Source organism: Macaca mulatta, chromosome 12 (assembly GCF_049350105.2).
Source record: "Macaca mulatta isolate MMU2019108-1 chromosome 12, T2T-MMU8v2.0, whole genome shotgun sequence".
In the NCBI taxonomy this organism is placed as follows: Eukaryota; Metazoa; Chordata; class Mammalia; order Primates; family Cercopithecidae; genus Macaca; species Macaca mulatta.
In genome coordinates this window covers 109,462,044-109,481,295 of record NC_133417.1, presented here as the reverse complement: position 1 = coordinate 109,481,295, position 19,252 = coordinate 109,462,044, and positions in this window count along the sequence as shown.

Genomic DNA, 19,252 nt, shown 5'->3' with positions numbered 1-19,252 from the left:
CTGTGTTCTATATAGTTTGAGTAGCCCAGACTGATGCTGGCTCTGCCATCATTTAGCCATACTATCTGGTAAACATGAACTCTAAATGTCAGCAAAAGAGAAAGAGAGGGCTGAAGGAGGAGCACCATCTCTTAAATGCCTCAGCTTTTGATTACTTCTGCTCATAGTCTATTGGCAAGAACTAGTCACATGGCCCCCACCTAGGCTACAAGGAAGCCTGGTAAATATGGGAGAACATAGTTTGCCTCTACATGAACTTCGAGTGTTTTAGGATGTTTTTTGATGACCAGTGATAGAAGAAATCCAATTCAAACTACATTAAGCAAAGAGGGAAATTTATTAGTTCACAAAACCAAGAAAGGTGTCTAGTACTGAAAGCAGGCATGACTGGATACAGAAACTCAAATTGGGTAATATGTTTGGTTTATTTCCATTTCTGAGCTTATCCTGTCTTGGCTTGGCTTCAGTCTTTAGAATGTTTCTCCCTATGTGGTTAGTAAAAATGGCTGCCAGCAGCCCTCAGCCCATATCCCCTGCTTAGTAACATTGTTGGAATGAGCCAGGTCTTCCCTTCAAGTGCTCATGGAGAACTCTGGGGGAGGACACTGATTGGTCCAGCTTGGGTCACAAGCATATCCTTCTACCAATGACTTTCACCAGGATGGGATTCTCTGATTGGCTCAGCTTGTGTCACATGTCATCTTGTAGTAAGGAGTGAAGAGTGACTAGCTTCATCTCCACTCGACTGACATGATGCAGGTTTTCTACTGCAATGCCGAGTTCTCTCAGGACAAGGGGGAAGAGCTGCAGGCCAGTCAACAACACCAGCTGCCCATCACAGCAGGATCACTCTAAGGCATCCCCTTTACCATGCATCACTTGGGGCTGGTAAGTGGCTTTTATAGTGCCTGCCCAAAGGAGTTATATTGGAAGTGATGGGTGCCGATGGGCAAATGGCCACTCAATCTTCCAATAGTTTGTGGAAATAATGGTTATATCTTTTGTAAATTTGACACAGAACACAGCTGGGAGGTATCTGCAATAGAAAAGAACTGTGATCAATGATCTGTGCCAAATCATAAAATCAGTCTTCTTTTAAAGTACAAAAATAAGGACGCATCACATGGGTAGGAGGAATTTCTCACAGTGGCTTTATGGCATGCTTTATGGCCAGTCTGGATTACTGTGTTGCTGTATCTCAATCTTTTCCAGGAAGTCATCACTTCATCTCCCATGCCCATCAGCCTGAATTCAATCCCGTGCCTGCCGGGCCTCCATCTGAGTGGCCATCTAGCAAAATAACCAATCACATTAGTGACTGTGGCCTCCTGATGACTTCCTCAGTTCTGTTTCTAAAGCCCATTTAAAATACATTTCTCGTTTTACTACACATTCAAATTTTATTCTTCTGGTTATAGAACCATAAATGTCTGCATTTCATATAGACTCAAAATGAAGGGTATATAAGCATGTATAAATCTCACAGCAAAAGTTGCATTTCCTTCACTGAATTGTGCACGATATTTGGGTGGATGAAAATTATATTATCTGGCGACTGCTCACATTCTTCCATATCTAAATATGCAAAAGAGGCCCACACACAATGTGATCTTTTTTTCTTTTTCTTTTTCTTTTTCTTTTCTTTTTTTTTTTTTTTAACAATTGGGCTGCTATAGACCATATTTTAATGTGAATAAAATTTCTTTCTGAAATCTAACAATGCCCTGATGGGCATGCATATTTTTATGCCCATACAATTGGAGTTAAGTTCCATCGTATAAAAATTTGGGAAGTTCAGTTGTTGGGAATTGAAATTTTATCTACTGTGCAAAATGTGCAAAATGGGAATAATAATATTGACCTTGCATCAGGAAGGTGACTTACGAAACAAGGACGCAGCCTCTGATGACATACTGGGGTGGGGTGGGGGGCGCTCTTCAAACTTGGGACTGGATAGCTGCATATAGGGAGAAGGCTTTTGGGGCTTTATGAAAATAGGAAGGGAAGGTAGGAGTGCCTTTCCCTACCGCCTGGGAGGACTGAGGCTTTTTGTTCGCTTAAACAAATAATAAACAAATAATAACCAGGTGCCAGTTATATCAGTGAATAGAGTGATGACATGAAGAATGCAGGGCTTCATCCTCTACAGCTGTGAGTATTACAGAGCAGTGATGTCTTAATGATCTGTTTCTTCTGCAGCAAAGAAAACAAGTCTTCTTCGAATATGTTTAAGAAGGAGGCTTTAGGATCCCTAAATTTAGCCTTATGCTCACCCAACCACTATGTCTATTTGAGAAATCCTTAAATCACTCCTATATTCATGGTTTCCTGAAACTATCTGTCAATACACCAAGGTTTCTGCATAAACTAGCCAAACTAGGAAGATCATCATAGAGTTATGTGAGCATCCACAGTGGGTACTTTAAAGGAAAGGAAATCAATGATGCTTCTTTCCCCCTAAAACTTTTCCATGCACTTCAACTTCCAGAAAAAAAAAATGGAATTTTCTACCCCACAGGTGTACAGTTTCTGGCAGAGACTAGAAGGCCAGACCTGGAATCTATAACTCCCCATTTCCTGAATAAATGACATTTTTAAGGATCCTATTTTTATGTTTTATTCAATACAATTACTGCATTTGAACACTCATGAAATATGAACACACATGGAGAAACAAATTAAGAGGTGATTGAAATATCTCTTCAGTGTTGTCTAGCAGTTGGCAAGTAATGTATGGGTGTAATTGTACTTGCTTCCTTTCCTTAAACCTTGGCATGCCAAATAGGAGACTCTCAGCAAATTACAGAGCTTTAATTGTTTAAAGAGGGGTTTTATGTTTCCAGGAAAAGAGATATGTAGTCATTGCTAACTTCACGAATTTAATCACTTCCAAAATCTACACTGAAAGTCTCATAAGCAATGTGTAGACATAGAACCTGCACTTGGCAATTCAACACCACTGGTCTTGGGGATGGGTAAGATCACACTTTTTTGAAATGAATTTAACCGTACAGCCCTAAAATGATATTAGCTCTGTACATATAATAGTAGCAGTCCCCACCAGCTCCCTGGCCTTTCTTCCCCTATTTCTCCATTCTCTTTTTTTCCATGCCTCCATTTCTTTTCTGACTCTATAGTAAAACTAGCCTATTCATGCATTTGCTGCTCTAAGATGTGCATTTGCATTTTTACTTCCCCTACTCTGCTTCTTTTCTCTCCAACTACAGAAGTCCTAACCTTAAGATGTAGCTCCAGTCTCATGTCTAGGTAAACACCTTCCTGACTGCCCATTTCCATCACTTATTGCTTCTCAGAGGTACCATGAGTACCTATTATCAGAACCATTATTTTGGCACAAATTGCCTACTCAATCTATATTGTCATAATTTTTGGTACGTGTTCCCTCTTCCCAACTAGATGGTGAACATGAGGATAAGAGATTTTAAATTTATACATTTTGGTATTCCTAGCACTCAGAATTGGCCCCTTTTATGCATGCCTAAGTGCCTGTTATCTCCTATCCAAAGGAGAAGGCCATCTGCAGATGCATTTCTCCCTTCTTCTCCCAGGACAGACTGTCCGTGGACACGATTTGAGATGGAGCATCAGTTATGCTTGGCACCAAGTAGAGGCCAACTCTATAATACATCTTTTTATTGGTTATCCTTGCTTTCTGTCTCACCACTCACAATTTTCTGCCTCCTTACACCCCAATAAAAGAGTATATATAAGATTTTGTCTTGATTTCTGCTTTCTAAAGAGCTCAAGTTAAGATGGGCTGCATAGTGACCATTTCAAAGAAGGAGTTGCTGCCCAGCTGCAGGGAGCAAGGTCAGCAGACAGCCTCCAGCTGTCAGCTCGCTCAGGGTCTGCCTGAGCTTCAGAGAGCTACCTCACTCAAGGACACACCCTTCCTGGGGCAGCCCCATCTGGAGACTGAGCAAGTCAGGCTATACAAGTAGGGCCACTCCGGCCCAACACAGGATACTTCAGACAGCCAATAGTCAGTCCAGAGCACCTACCAGGTTGGCTGAGGCTTTGCAAGGTCAGCAAAAGGAAGAAGCTTGCCCTCTGCTGTGCAGTCACGCTACCTCCCCCTTCCCTCCACGGATGCAGGTCCTTCATAAACATCTTGCACCCTAAACCCTGGCTCTGTCTGCTCTGGAGAACCCAGCCTGCCACTGTATTCATTCAAGCTTCTTGAGTGGCACAAACACTCAGCCCAAATTGACTTAGGCAAAAAACAAACTAATAAAAACTGTATTCCGCCCAAGGTCTCAGATGGTTTAATCAAGACACTATCTTTTCTTTATTCTTTTAGCTCTGCTTTTCTCAATTTTCATTCTCAGGCAGATTCAGCACATGGTGGCCCCCAGAACTTCCAGGCTTACCACTCCAACAGAAAGAACTCTACTTTCTCAAAAGTCCAGAAGAGTCCTGGAATTGAGTATCATTGATGTAGATTGTTGCTTCATTTGTCCAGCCCTAAACCAACCACCAGAACCAGATGATTTGTAGAGCCTGGTCTAAAATGAAAATGCAAGGCATCTTTTCTCAAAAATTGTTAAGAATTTCAATATGGTGCCAGCTGAGCATTAAGTCAAACATGGGACCCTTGTGAGTGTGGGGTCCAATCCAATACACTGGTCACTGACCCCTGGCCCTGGCCCTGCCAATCACTGTGACTGGGGGATGATATGCTCTACCTCGTAATACTTGGTCATGTGCCCATTCCTAAAGTTGAGATTAACATTTCCCAGTGAGAAGTTGGAGGAATTGATGCTGAGTATGGCAAAACCACTGATGCGGCATCATGCATTCACCATAGTCACATACTATCTGAAAAGGTACCATAGGGTAATGGGAGAAAAAAACAACAAAACTCCAGCTTCACAAAGTCTTGGGTTGAAATCCTGAGTTTAACAGTTCTGGAGGTGTGGCTTTAGCTGAGTTATTTAACCTCACTGAAACTAAGTTTTCTCTCATGTGCAGTGGGCATAAAAACACCTACCTACATTGCAGAGTTGTGATGCTGACGTGAAACAAAGCATTTAAGTGCTTAGCCCGCTGCCCGGCAGACAGTAGAGCCTCTACAAGCAGCGGTCATGGTGGTAGTGATGATAAAGATGGTAATGATAATGTTGGGAAGCCACACAGAACAGTGTGTTGAATGGAGTAAGACACAACCACATGAATTAAGTCACAGTCTTGGGGCAAGGTACTTTATCTTTCTGAGCCTCAGGTGCCTCCACCATAAAATGAAGATTTCATTCTTACCCATCACCTAGGGTTGCCCTGTGGATAGTGGGCGTGGGTATAGAGAGCCTGGTATCAGCATTTGCTACCCTCTGTTACCCAGCAGAGGCCTCTGGAGGAAAGGTATGGAAGGCTCCTCTCCTTGCAGAACTGGAGGACAACTCATTCTCATTCCCAGGGCTGAAGAGGTGATTCCAGCTCCCTTGAATAAGTACAAGCTAAGAACAAGTGACAGCACTGAACAGAAAGTAAACCAAAAAGGGTCTTTAGCTGCTTTGCTCAGAACTGGGTAAACTTCGTATTAATTAATACGGAAATCCTTAATGTCCGTCTTCATGTAATATTCTCCACTTTTCTCCTTTCCTTCCCTAGTTCCCATATACAGATCAGAATTACCAGCATCTCATTCCCTTTTGGGCTTCACATTCAAAGACAAATTGTCATATTTAGTTAGCATTCCAAGTTGTCACATTTACATTAAAACATGGACCTTTTGCAGAAAATACCATAACCCAACGAGTAGATGAACATTTAGGCCAGAGGTTATTTGCCATTGCTGGGCCATCAGATGGATTTTCTAGTATCAGAATTGATTTATGTTGATGTATGTGTGTGTGTTCATCATTATATATTAATAAAATGTTCAAAATTCAGTGATCATTTCAATAGAACAGATAGAAGGCAAAATAATGATAGCATTCTCTAAAGGTACTTATTTAGGACCATAGGTTTGGAATTAAATTAGAAAAGTATTGTTCTACTAGTCTAAGGATGGGATAAGCATGCCATATTTGCTATTTCTATTTTAAAATGATAAGTAAGAGTTAGTTGGAAATATTTCCAGATGATTGAGAAACATAGTACTTCATATTATGTAGTACTTTTGTTGGAAATATTTCTGAGGCCAATAAAGAGGAAATTCTCAGTGCTTTTTCAAAAAATTGATATTTTTTTCAAAGCATTGTACCCTTCTCATATATTCCCTTGATAAATATCACACCTCTCCCTGGTGTAATAAGCATGAGACTAATGTCAGGTTCCCAGGGATTCTCACGAAAACCCTGAATTCACTTGTCAGTTATGGTCATGTCACCAGCACTGATAGATTTCCACAATCATTTTGTTAGAAATTAAAACCAAACCAAAAAAAAACACAAAAAACAAACAAACAAAAAAAACCAGTATCTGTCAGTTCAACTTTGCAAAGGAATACAACTGGAAACCAGGAATGACCCTCTGGCCAGTCATGACTCCTAAAATCCTAAATATAGGTTCTCTCTCTGTCTTGAGAAACTGAAGTGAAGCTTACACCGTGAGAACAAGTAGAAAGGTATACACTTGCAGAGAAATATCTAAACTCAACAAAAATCACTAAAAGTAAGCAAAACAGTGTGAGGCGCCAAAGAAGAAATCTCAAATTTGAATTCTGTTTGGATTAGGATGTATTGTCAAGATACCGAGTTAATGACAAAATCCTGGTTATTTCCCTTCATTGTAAAATAGGAGCACTGTGGTCTTGGTCTGCTGTCTCTCTTCAGCCCCATACCCTGTTTTGAAAGAGCCAGCTCCACTTCCACTGAGAATTCCCCAATCTAGGTATCCTCAGCAGTGCTCTAATCCCGTGTAATTGTATTAGTCTCAATGGCAGATCAGCTCTAAGTGCCCCCACAGAAAGGGAGCTGTCAGCCCTGCTATTGTTTCCCACTTAATGTGATTCCGGGCAGCCAAGAAGAAAGGCAGCCAGAGTCCTCCGTCTCACATTACAGACCCCAGTTTCTAAACCAATTAAGGAAAGGGGATTTACAGTCCTCAGGATTAGAGACTCTGTTTATATTATCCTATATTTCTTCTCTTAATACCCTCCATTTTATGTCTCCTACCGGCCCTCCCTCGTCTCTGGAAGGCTCCCGTTCGCTTACCCATACATCTCCCTATTTGCTTCTCTGGGTTTGCTGTTTGAGTGCAGTAACTGAGCTGGCTAATTCTCACTGATTGTTTTAATTATGTTTCAGAATCCTCTTGCATTTGTGTCTGGAGAACTGAGTAACGAAAATGCTGGGGCTCGGCCCAAGCCTGATATTCAAGCAGACCTTGATAAAGCGGTATATTTCTGTGTAAGCAATCATTCCAATTAATTGAATAAAAACATCCTGCAGGATGTTTATCAGGGAAAGAAAGCTTGGCTCTCACAAGGCAGATTGGTCAGTATCCTGATATTGCAGCAAAAGGTGCCAATTTTTTTTTTCTTTTTAGAATCACATTTGATGTGGAAGGTGAAATAAGGTTTCACAGAAGCAAGAGAACAAATGGGGAAGATAATCTTTAAGAAAAAGCTCCAGACCATTTTAAATAAACTGTGGCCCAATGTGAGTGTTGGTCCAAAGCTTTTCTCCTCCTTGTCTAAGGGAAGCTCATACCACCAAGAAGTCCAGCTGATTTTCTCCTACCCAAATGTATGTATGATTTTTCCCTTGGCTGGTGCTGCGACAATGAAAACCTCACTCGATGGGTTTCTATTAGAACCAAATGGATTTGGAGAAGCATTTTTACTCTTAATGGAACCTTTCTATTGAATTCCATTTTTCAGAATTTTATTTTAGTTTCAGTTGAATATTTAAACAGGTTTAAATTTTAAATATCTGTGCTGAACAAGCCCCAATATATATTTTTTAAATTGCTGTAATACTTCACTGGGTTTCATTTTTAACCCAATACAATATGCATAATCCATTATGTTAGCATTACGTAAGTTGGGTGTGCTCAGACACCAGGCTAAGACACCTTTTTACACAGTTAAGTTACACCATTGCAATGGACTGTCTTATCAAATTATTTTTATAACAGCTTTGTTACTAACAAAGCATAAAGAGGGTTCTGAAATTCAACTAAGGACTCATTATTGCAGAAATACCCATTCTGATTAATGAAACTTATATTTAAAGTTGTCTTTCAGCTAAATTATCATATTCCAGTCTTTTCATGTCATTGGGAAGAAAAAGCTGTGTCTCCTTTGGGGAGAATCATATTTCTATGCCTACTGGTTTTGTAGGTTTTGGTGGTTGTCCTGGCTTTTTCTAGGATTGCTTTGGCCCTTTGAAATTAATAAATATTCGTGTGTCCTAGGTACACTGGGGGAAGGGGGAACAAAGACATGTAAATAACATTCAGTTCTCAGGGAGCTCTGATTTAAAAGCCCAGATATAAACATGGAAGGTTAGAAAGTCACAAAGGACTTTGAAGAGAAACACAGTGCAGTGGATGCAAGTTCTAAGTGGATTTGGACTGCCTCAGTTGGGATCTCAGCTCTAGCACTTAGTTGTTCTGTGATTTGGGGCAAGTCATTTCACCAGGGGTTTAATTTTTTTCTCACGATAAAATGCTGATAATAATTGTACTGATCTCACAGAAATATACATATAAAATAAGACGGTCCTCATAAAGCACTTAACACAGTGCACACTGAGTGAAAAGAGCTCAATACCTATCGTGGGAGTCTAAAGATGTCATGGAACCAGAAAATATTTCCAAATACAGGGCACCACTCATAGATAAATGTGTAGCTAATAATAGTTTAAGCTGAAAGCTAGATAGAGGACTTGAAGATGGAGATAGGGTTTCAATAAGCAGAGAGATGAGGGAACCCTTTGCCTGGTGTTTGGGGGACAAGCTCTGGTGACCTCCCCCATCAGTATGAAGCTGAATCCAGGTGAGATACTGCAGGGCAGCCCCTGTACAAGACTAAAACTGGTGCATGTAAGAAGTTCAGTGTGTGAAACAGCTGTGGCTTTTCACCCCTCACAATATTTAAACTGAGGAATCAGTGTACATTAACAGAGCTTTATGAAAACAACCTCTGCTCCATCCATCCAGCACAAAACCCACACTCACAATTCATTCGCTAGGCTTGTAAGGTTCTCAGGCTATAGCAAATTGGAGAAATTGATGTTTACCCTGAAAGCTTGTACCACACGCTATTTGTAGCTGCCGTTGCCTTGGTACATGTCTGCCAGCATGCCCGGACTTAAATCCCTGCATGATAACCTTTAACTCTTTGCTAGGAGGCAGAATCAATCCAAGGTAGAACTAAGTGGGAGGATAGAGGAGAGGGAAGGTACAGAGACTCAGGGACCCACACTACATCTGTCAATAGACCAACATATTCTGGGCACAGGTGGGAGCAACCAGTCATGTTAAATAGCAACAATTTCTAAAGTCTTTCCTGTGCTGATATTTCCAAAGAGTTCTTGGTCAGTGTAAGAGAAAAAGCATTTCTGGGAAATAGGCTGATCATTTTGGGAAGGGAGAAAAGACTGAACGAAGTGTATTTCTGACAAATGCGAAGTGTACTGTTCCTATGTGAACACACTATGCATAACTTGGTTACAGGAGGCCACCATCACAATTCTTTCTCAATCTCCCTCTTTCTCTCCCTCTCTCTTCTTCTCTCCCTCAAAGAGGTTCCACTGATTAATGCCTGAGAGAGCCTGGCAGCTTTCTGCTTTCTAATATGCTTCCTTGTATTTGCTGCAGGTGTTTAACTGGCTGTAAGGACAGTGTGAGGCATTTTGATGTATGTAAATTATGCCCATACTTTGAGCCTAATCATTATTATAAAATTTATAGAGGATAAAACACAGGCAGCCATAAAAACTGAATTTTTACTTTGATCATGCAAAGTTATGGGTTCCCTCGGTGATTAATCTTTTATGGGTCTTAAATATCACTGCCAATGTGAAGATTTAACAGTTTTCCTTCTGGCCAAATCTTCTCAAACAATAGAAGGGTAAACAGGCCGGGCGCGGTGGCTCAAGCCTGTAATCCCAGCACTTTGGGAGGCCGAGATGGGTGGATCACGAGGTCAGGAGATCGAGACCATCCTGGCGAACACCGTGAAACCCCGTCTCTACTAAAAAATACAAAAAACTAGCCGGGCGAGGTGGCGGGCGCCTGTAGTCCCAGCTACTCGGGAGGCTGAGGCAGGAGAATGGCGTGAACCCGGGAGGCGGAGCTTGCAGTGAGCTGAGATCCGGCCACTGCACTCCAGCCCGGGCTACAGAGCGAGACTCCGCCTCAAAAAAAAAAAAAAAAAAAAAAAAAAAAAAAAAAAAAGAAGGGTAAACAAAAGCCACCCAGGATAATAGCAATAGGAACAAACTTACTTGCTGAGTGGTTTCAAGCTCAACACTTAGGCAGGAAAAAAACAAATGTACTTTTCGAAAAGCAGTGATAGAATTAAAAATACGAGATGATTTGGATAGTCCAGAACATTCAAGTCTTGCTCTGCCACAAGCTTGCTGGGTGATCTTACGCATGTCATTGAGCGTCCCTGAACTTCAGTTTCATCCACCATAAAATGTGGAGATTACCTTTTAAAAAGTTCCCAGGTTCTATTCCAGCTTCACCATTCTATAAAGAATTGTAATATATTTCTCGCTGTATTAGATGTATACATAAATAAAACTGACTATATTAGAAATTTGAGATTTGCACAGAATCATGCCGTAGGTATTCGTGGGGGTAAACAGCCCTCAAGTTGAGGAAAACCTAAAAAGAAAAAAAAAAAAATCCCAAATGAATAGTCATGTGACTGAGAAAGTCACCTGACTTCTTGAGATGATAATCTCATCTGTTCTGTGGGGCTAATAATGTCTAATGCATGCATCCCATCAAAGAGCAAATGAAATTCAAGCTATGAGTGTATTTTGAAAAAATACCAAAGCACTATAAGATTGTGCTATCACTGTTATTGTTTTTCTTTCTCTCAGCAATATTGTCAGAAAAACAGGCACCTTTGCAGTATTACCACATTATCTAGCACAATTCTTGAATCAAATGAGCATTAAACAGAAATTATGTTTTTATTGCGGAATTGAATCATAACTAAACCTTAAACATCAAGGATCAGAAACTACCAATCTTGACGGCAGAAGGGAGGTAGGCAACATGGGTAGAAGACTAAGAGCAAGGGCCAACGCTGATTCCCAGGAGGGCTCTAGGAACATAGGGTTCTGTGTTTAAGTGAGCTAGGCATGCTCCATGCTTTCTCTTCTTGGAAAGTCACAATTCTCATTAGCATAGCAAAAGCTCTGAGCAACCCTGCAAGAAAATAACAACATTCACTTCTACTTAACCCTGTGGTCTCCATATTTATTTGTGCCTTTAAATTCTTTCACTAACCTTTCTTAACATACTGAGTTGCTAATATGTTATACAGAACATAGTTGGGGAAGAGATGAGTGAAGAGGCTGGGCAGGCAGCTTCTCTGTGTCACTTACTTTAGGACTCTAGAGCAGCCCTTTGATCCTTCCGCTGCTCAGCTGCCTCTTCAGTAAAGCTATTGTCTTCACAGAACCATTGTGAGTTAAATAAGATCATTCAGTGTTCTTCTTCTTCCGTCATTGCTGCAAATTGTCCCTGAAAACCTGAACACGTGTAACACCCTAAATATCTCTCCTCTCCTAACACGAATCAGTTATACACACATTCATTTCTCCACCACCTCCTTACAGCTCTGAGAAGTTGCCTTGCTTCAGGCTGAATCCCTGCCATGTGACAATGGACACAGCGCTGAAGAACCAGCTATGAACAAGACAAAAGATTGCTGCCCTTGTGGAACTTTCTGTCCAGATGGTGAGACAGACAATTAAACAGGTAGTTATACTTTGACATTGAGAGATGACAATGTGCCAGCAGCTGCGGACAGTCCCCCCAGCACTACCGGCCCGCCTGCGCCGCACTGGAATTCTCGCTGGGCCTCAGCTGCCTCCTAGCAGAGCAGGGCTCAGGACCTGCAGCCCGCCATGCCCGAGCCTCCCCCGCTGCCCGTGGGCTCCCACACCGCCCGAGCCTCCCCGACGGGCGCCACTCCCTGCTCCGCGGCGCCCGGTCCCATCGAACACCCAAGGGCTGAGGAGTGTAGGCACCTGACACAGGACTGGCGGGCAGCTCTGCCTGCGACCCAGGCACCGGATCCACTAGGCAAAGCCAGCTGGGCTCCTGAGTCTGGTGGGGACTTGGAGAACTTTTATGTCTAGCTGGAGGATTGTATATGCACCAATCAGCACTCTGTGTCTAGCTCCGGGTTCGTGAATGCACCAATCAGCACTCTGTATCTAGCTAATCTTGTGGGGACTTGGAAAACTTTTATGTCTAGCTGGAGGATTGTAACTGCACCAATCAGCACTCTGTGTCTAGCTCAGGGATTGTAAACGCACCCATCAGCACTCTGTCAAAACGGACCAATCAGCAGGATGTGGGTGGAGGGGAGGGGGGAAGTCAGATAAGGGAATAAAAGCAGGCTGCCCGAGCCAGCAGCGGCACCGACTCAGGTCTTTTTCCCTGGCTGTGGAAACCTTTTTCTTTTGCGCTTCGCAATAAATCTTGTTGCTGCTCGCTCTTTGGGTCTGCACCACCTTTATGAGCTGTAATACAGCGAAGGTCTGCAGCTCTACTGAAGCCAACGAGACCACGAACCCAGTGGGCGGGATGAACAACTACAAACAGGAGGAACAAACAACTCCAGATGCACCGCCTTTAAGAGCTGTAACACTCACCACAAAGGTCTGCAGCTTTACTTCTGAAGCCTGCGAGACCATGAACCCACCAGGAGGAAGAAACTCCAGACATATCTGAACATTAGAAGGAACAAACTCCGGAAAACACCATCTTTAAGAACTGTAACCCTCACCGTGAAGGTCTGCAGCTTCATTCTTGAAGTCAGTGAAACCAAGAACCCGTAAATTCCAGACACAATATGATAAATACTGTAATAATAATAATAGCTAACATTTATTGAATGCTTGCTAGGTACTCTGCATATATTAATGATGGCGGTGGCTGCTGCAGATGGTCTGCGGCTGCCAAGATGCCAGCTGCAGCAAGGCGGCTTGGCCAGGGCCTCACACTCCACGGAGCAGACAGCCCTGCCCTCCCCAGGTGCCATTGGAGCTGCCCAGGCTGGGCTGTAGACTGGGGCGTCTCTGTGCTCTTGGGGGCCCAGGAAAATTACCTTACCCCCGACAGTCTTATAGGTGCCTCCTGCCGCTGCCTGGCCTCTTCCTGCTCTTGGAGCCTGCTTCGATCATGGAGCAAGGCTGGGGTCACACTTGGGTGCTGTTGCAGCCCAGTCCACGGGGCGCATACTTGAGGCAGCTTGACACGCCAGCCCTCTGCCAACTCGGACCCCTCTGGACTTTGGGCGCCAGTGAGCATAGGAGGGAAGCCAAGTGGGGGCTGAGGGAAGCTCAGCGTTGGCCTGCAGGCACCTCTTGGCTTAAGCAGCCTGGGTGCCATGGACCACAGCAGGAGGCAGACAAGCTCCTGGGCAGAAGAGGGTGGGACCCTGGTGAGGCCCCATCTTTGGGCCAGGGATGGCCTGAAGCCTGGGGACTGGACTACCAGTCCTGCAGACCAGAGGAGGAACTCACGATGCTTTTTCCTGGGCCCACTCCTGGCTGCCCATGGACTAATCAGCATGCACTTCTCCTCTCTGAAGACCGTCACAGCCCCTGGACTCGCTAGAACAGAGCAGAGGACTGGACGACCAGCTGCAGAGAGTAGCTACCCTCTCTGCTGATTGCTGGAGAACACTGGATGACCAACAGCAGAGCGGAGCCTCCCACTCCAGAGATGACGTGCCTGCAGAGAGGAACAACCCACTCTAGGGCCTCCTGTCTGCTAAACTGTGGAGACATCAGGGTGCCCAACAGCAGAGAGGAGCCACCCACCCCAGAGCCGCCTCCTCTCTGCATGGAGCTGAACACTAGTCAAGACACCCTGGCTTCAGAAAGGAGCTGCCAACACTGGGTCTCTGGGCTGTTCTACTACTCAATCAAGCTCCTCTTTGTCTTGCTCACCCTCCACTTGTTTGCATGCCTCATTCTTCCTGGTCACAGGAAAAGAACTCAGGACCTGCGACCTGAATGGAAAGGCTGGAAGAGCTGGAACACAAACAGGGTTGAAACATGCCCCTTGCTTGCCATGTTGCCAGTGAAGAGGGAGAGAAGAGCTGCGGCCCTTTGGGGATCCCAGACCTGGGAGCTCCCCAAACTAGAGCTGTGACTGACTCTTTCAGGCCCTGTGCTTCCTAGCATCTCCAAGCTTCTGAGTGCTACCATATTCCCTGGTGCCAGCTGGGGAAGCTTCTTGCAGTGCGCTTAGTCCAGGCACAGCCTTGCAGAGAGCCGGTGCCTGTGCTGGCACCTGGAGCTGCCCACCCCACTGCAGTCACTGGCATTCCTGTGTGCAATGACCAGATCTGACACACACTCCTTGCCACTCCAAGCCTGGGTCACCCTTCCTTGGCAGACATGGGATCCAGACCAGTAGTGTAAGTTGAACACAGCCTGCCAGGCCGAGTGGGCTCAATGAGCCAAGTGGGCCCAAGAAAAAGTCGGGCAAAGGTGCCAACAGCCACAGACGTTTCTAGCCAGAATAGTGACACCCCAAAGATCCTGTAACATTAATTCATGTAATCCTTATAACTTTCATACAAGGTGAATATTATGTATTTCATTTATAGATGAGAAAATGGCGGTAGAGGGAGGTTAAAAGAAGTATGTGGTACTAAAAGAAGTATGTGGTTATAGCAGGTGCCTCAACGATGTGTTTTCTGAGACCTTAAGGTGGGGTGGGAGTAGTCATCTGAGGTCAAGGAGTGCAGGAGGAGTGTACTATGTTAAAAGGGCAGTAGTGCTATGGGGAAGGAAAGAGTGAAGTGCATTGCAGCCCTGAGAGAAACCCAGTAGTCAGAGTATGTTGTTCAAGGTAGGGGATGTGGTTGGTGGGGGGGCTTGGAGTGGGTGGTGGTGACAGATTATGAGGTAGAGAGATGAAGACAATAGCTAGATCAGGAAGGGCATGCCAGCCACTTTAAAGACTTAACTTTATACTTAAAGCAAGCAGAAGTCTAAGAAAAATAGTGTTAGGATGAGTTGCTCTTGTGGCATTTAGAGAATTCAACTTGTTGCAGTATGGAGAAAGGATTAGAGCCAGGCAACATCAGAGAATCAGTTTGGAGACTGATGCAGTATTCAAGGTAAAAGAAGATGAAATAGAGTAGAGACAGTGGTAATGGAGAGATGTAGATGAGTCTCAAAAGCATTTGGAACATGAATACTTGGCACTGGCAAGAGGAAAGAAGCAAGGCAATGCTTGGCTTCTGTCTTGGGCAACTGGGTAGAAGGCAGTGCCATTCATGCTACCAGTGGTAAGGAAGCAGGACTGGGGAAGGGATAATTTCCCTCATGATGATGTGATGGATTTGAGGAATCTAGGAGACATCCAACTGGACGTGTGCAGTAGATACTTGGAAATGTGAGTGTGGAGCATGGAAAGCAATCTAAGCGAAATATAGCCTCTCCCATGGGATAGAACCCCATGGACAGTCTTTAGGAAGTAGAAGATACAGGGGGAAACTGCCCACTTGGACACCAGGATTCAGATATAATTGGCGTTCAGAGTGATAGAGACCAAGGGCCAAGTAGGAAAGAAAGAAACAGAACCTTCCACTCAAGGAACCACCAACTTTAATTTCTCAGGATAATAGATGCTCCTGATGCCTTAACCCCATCTCTTTGTCTCATCTATAACCCTGGCACACTGACAGAGTTCTGCCACTCAGCCTAAGGGCTTGATATGGCATTCAAATGCTTGATCATCTACATCCAGAAGAGTCAGTGTTCCAGGGAAATTCTCAACAAAGGAGAAAATGTAGTTGATAAATATCTCAGCTTCCCATATTCTCAGGAGCCCCCCAGGAGTTGAGCCTCTGTGGCCCACAGTGGTAATGAGGTCATTAACCTACTTTTTAGACTTTCCTCCCTTTCTCATCTCTATTTCTCTATCTTCTCCCTCATGCTGGCTTCCTGGAATCATTTCCCAAGAAACCCACCTGTACCCAAGTCACTGTCTCAGAATTTGCTTCTGGGAAAACTCCAACTAAGAATAACAAATTATAATTATTAACCAGGAGTGACATGTAATCCCAGCTACTCTGGAGGTTGAGGCAGGAGGATTAGTTAAGCCAGGAGTTCAAGTCTGCAGTGAGCTATGATTGTACCACTGCACTCCAGCCTGGGCAACAGAGCAAGATCCTCTCTCTAAAAAGAATAAAATAAAATTAAATAAAATTAAAAATTATAATTACCTATTTGCTTCCTTATTTCACATTTATTTAGAGATGTATATGTATGTATATACATATATACAGGCATATGTGTGTGTATATATATATGTAAAAATGTGTTGGAGGAATATTTAATAGAAACCTAACTGATGTTCTGTTCCAAACTGATGTACTTATTTGCTTCCTTATTTCACATTTCTTGGGATATATATGTGTGTGTGTATATATATACACAAATATACATATATACATATATATGTAAAAAGGTGTTGGAGAAATACTTAATAGAAACCAAACTGATGTTAAACAGGGGAACTTAGAGCCTGTTTTGTGGGAAAGCAAGGAAACAGTCAAAACCCAATGATGTTATGTCAAAAGAACACAAAGATGGCTTGAAAGAACTCTCACCGGCAATATTTAAGACAACTTGAGAATAAAAAGAGGAAGAAACTAATACTGAAATTTAAAAATGTGTATGTCTCTGATGATCCTTAAAACACAGGGAAAAATAATGGCATTTATCGCCATTGAAGATGACTCTTATATCAACTTCTTAATGTGAAAATTGTTGATAAAAAATGAATACAGCATGTGTTCAGATATTTTCATTAATGAATTAGTGAAGGAAGTTCTTATTTATACAGAATTGTCAGCTAATAAATACAGAAGGAACTCTAAAATTAAAAAAATCCATTTTGACCCCCACAATGAAATAAGTTGATCCAATCAAAGATCACCACCACAAGCTAACCCCATTAAGTAAAAAGTTGACAAGGAACTGAGCTTTCACATGTTTCCAAGTATTATGCCCTAGATTACCTGCTAATTGCAAAAAGATTTTAGATATATAAGAAATAAAGGCAATGACAGTGAATGGAGTGTCAACCTTCAAATTATTGATTAAAAAAAATACTTAAACATAGATAAAGCAAATATGTTACCTATTCTTATAAACAATAGTTTGTAGACAAACAAAATGTTAACTATTGTTTATTTTATGTTGTGGGTTTATAAAAGTTTTTATTGTACTACTATTTCTATTTCTCTGTATATTTGAACACAGTAAAGTAATTCATTTGTTTTAAATTACTTTTCTGTTAAAAAGTAACTTAATTTTTGTAAAACTGAGCTTTCAGTTTTCACTTTCTCTTTTAATCTTATTTGCTTAATTTTATGTTCCTTTTAAGACTTTTTTCCCTATAACATTTGTTTGCATGTTTATTTTAATTTTTGCTGTTTAAATCTCAAATTCCTCTTCTGCTTTGACTTGATATAATCCTGGTGTTTTCTACACTTTTTAGTTGCAAAGCTTGATACTAGTAAATGGAATGCTATTAATATAAATCTTCTTGCTGATGTTGGGTAGGCCAACATATATTTTTTTCTGATTTGCCTTCTGGTATATTGCTTTTCAAGAGGACAACTTTGTATGTGTATTGGGGGAGGGAGTAGGTCAAGGTCCAGAGATGGTAGGGCATAACCAGGCTTCAGTGATGTCTAAAAAGCCTGTATTTCCTGCAATAAATTGAAAAAAAAAAAAAAAGTCTTATATGGCTAGTGGACATGTAAATTGGTATAACCTTTCTGGATGGCAATTTGGCAATATGTCTCAAAAGCTTTAATATTTCACATATTCTTTGATATTTCAATTTACATGAATTTATACTGAGGAAATAATAATGGAGAGTGTTCACTGAGGCATGAATATTTTTGTGGCAAGAACAGAAACCAACCTAAATGTCTTATAATAATTGAATGAGCATACATATCCTATTATGGGATGAATTGTGTTCCCCCAAAATTTATATGTTGATGCCCTAACCCCAATGTGACTGTACTTGGAGTTAGGGCCTTTAAGGAGTTAATTAAGGTGAAATGATATCATAAGGATGAGGCCCTAATCCAACAGGACTGGAGTCCTTATAAGAAGACAGAGAGACACCAGAGATATGAAGGTGCCTACCAGAGATATGAAGGTGCAAGAAGGTGGCCACCTGCAAGCCAAGGAGAGAGGCCTCACCAGAAGCCAACCCTGCTGGCACCTTGATCTCAAACTTCCAGTCTCCAGAACTGTGAGACAATAGATTTATGTTGTTTAAAAACAACATAATACCTCACCCTAAGGTATTCTGTTGTCACAGCCCTAGCAGACTAATATACCCCTAAATGGAATAATAACAATAATAATAATATAAGAAGATGACTATGCATCAAACCAAGTTCTAAGTGCCATGCAAATATTAATTTATTTAATCTACACAGGCTACACAGGAATTGTATGAGGAAGGTACTTGTATTATTTTCATTTGATAAATGTGGAAATTGAATTACATAGAGGTTAAGTGATTTTACCTATGATCATGCAGCTAGTAAGTAGTGGACCTAGGATTTGAACTAGGCAATCTGGTTCCAGAGGCCATGCTCTAAACCAGTAGTCCCCAACCTTTTTGGCACCAGGGGATGGTTTCACGGAAGACAATTCTTCCGTAGACTGGAGTGGGGGATGATTCAAGTGCATTACTTTATTGTGCACTTTATTTCTATTGTTATTACACTGTAATATATAATGAAATAATTATACAACTCACCATAATGTAGAGTCAGTGACAGCCTTGAGCTTGTTTTCCTGCAACTAGATGGTCCCATCTGGGGATGATGGGAGATGATGACAGATCATCAGGCATTAGATTCTCATAAGAAGTGCACAACCTAGATCCCTGTCATGTGCAGTTCACAATAGGGTTTGTGCTTCTATGAGAATTTAATGCTGTTCCTGATCTGATAGGAGGTGGAGCTCAGGCAGTAATGCAAGTGATGGGGAGTGGCTGTAAATACAGATGAAGCGTCTCTCACTTGGCTCCCCCACTCACC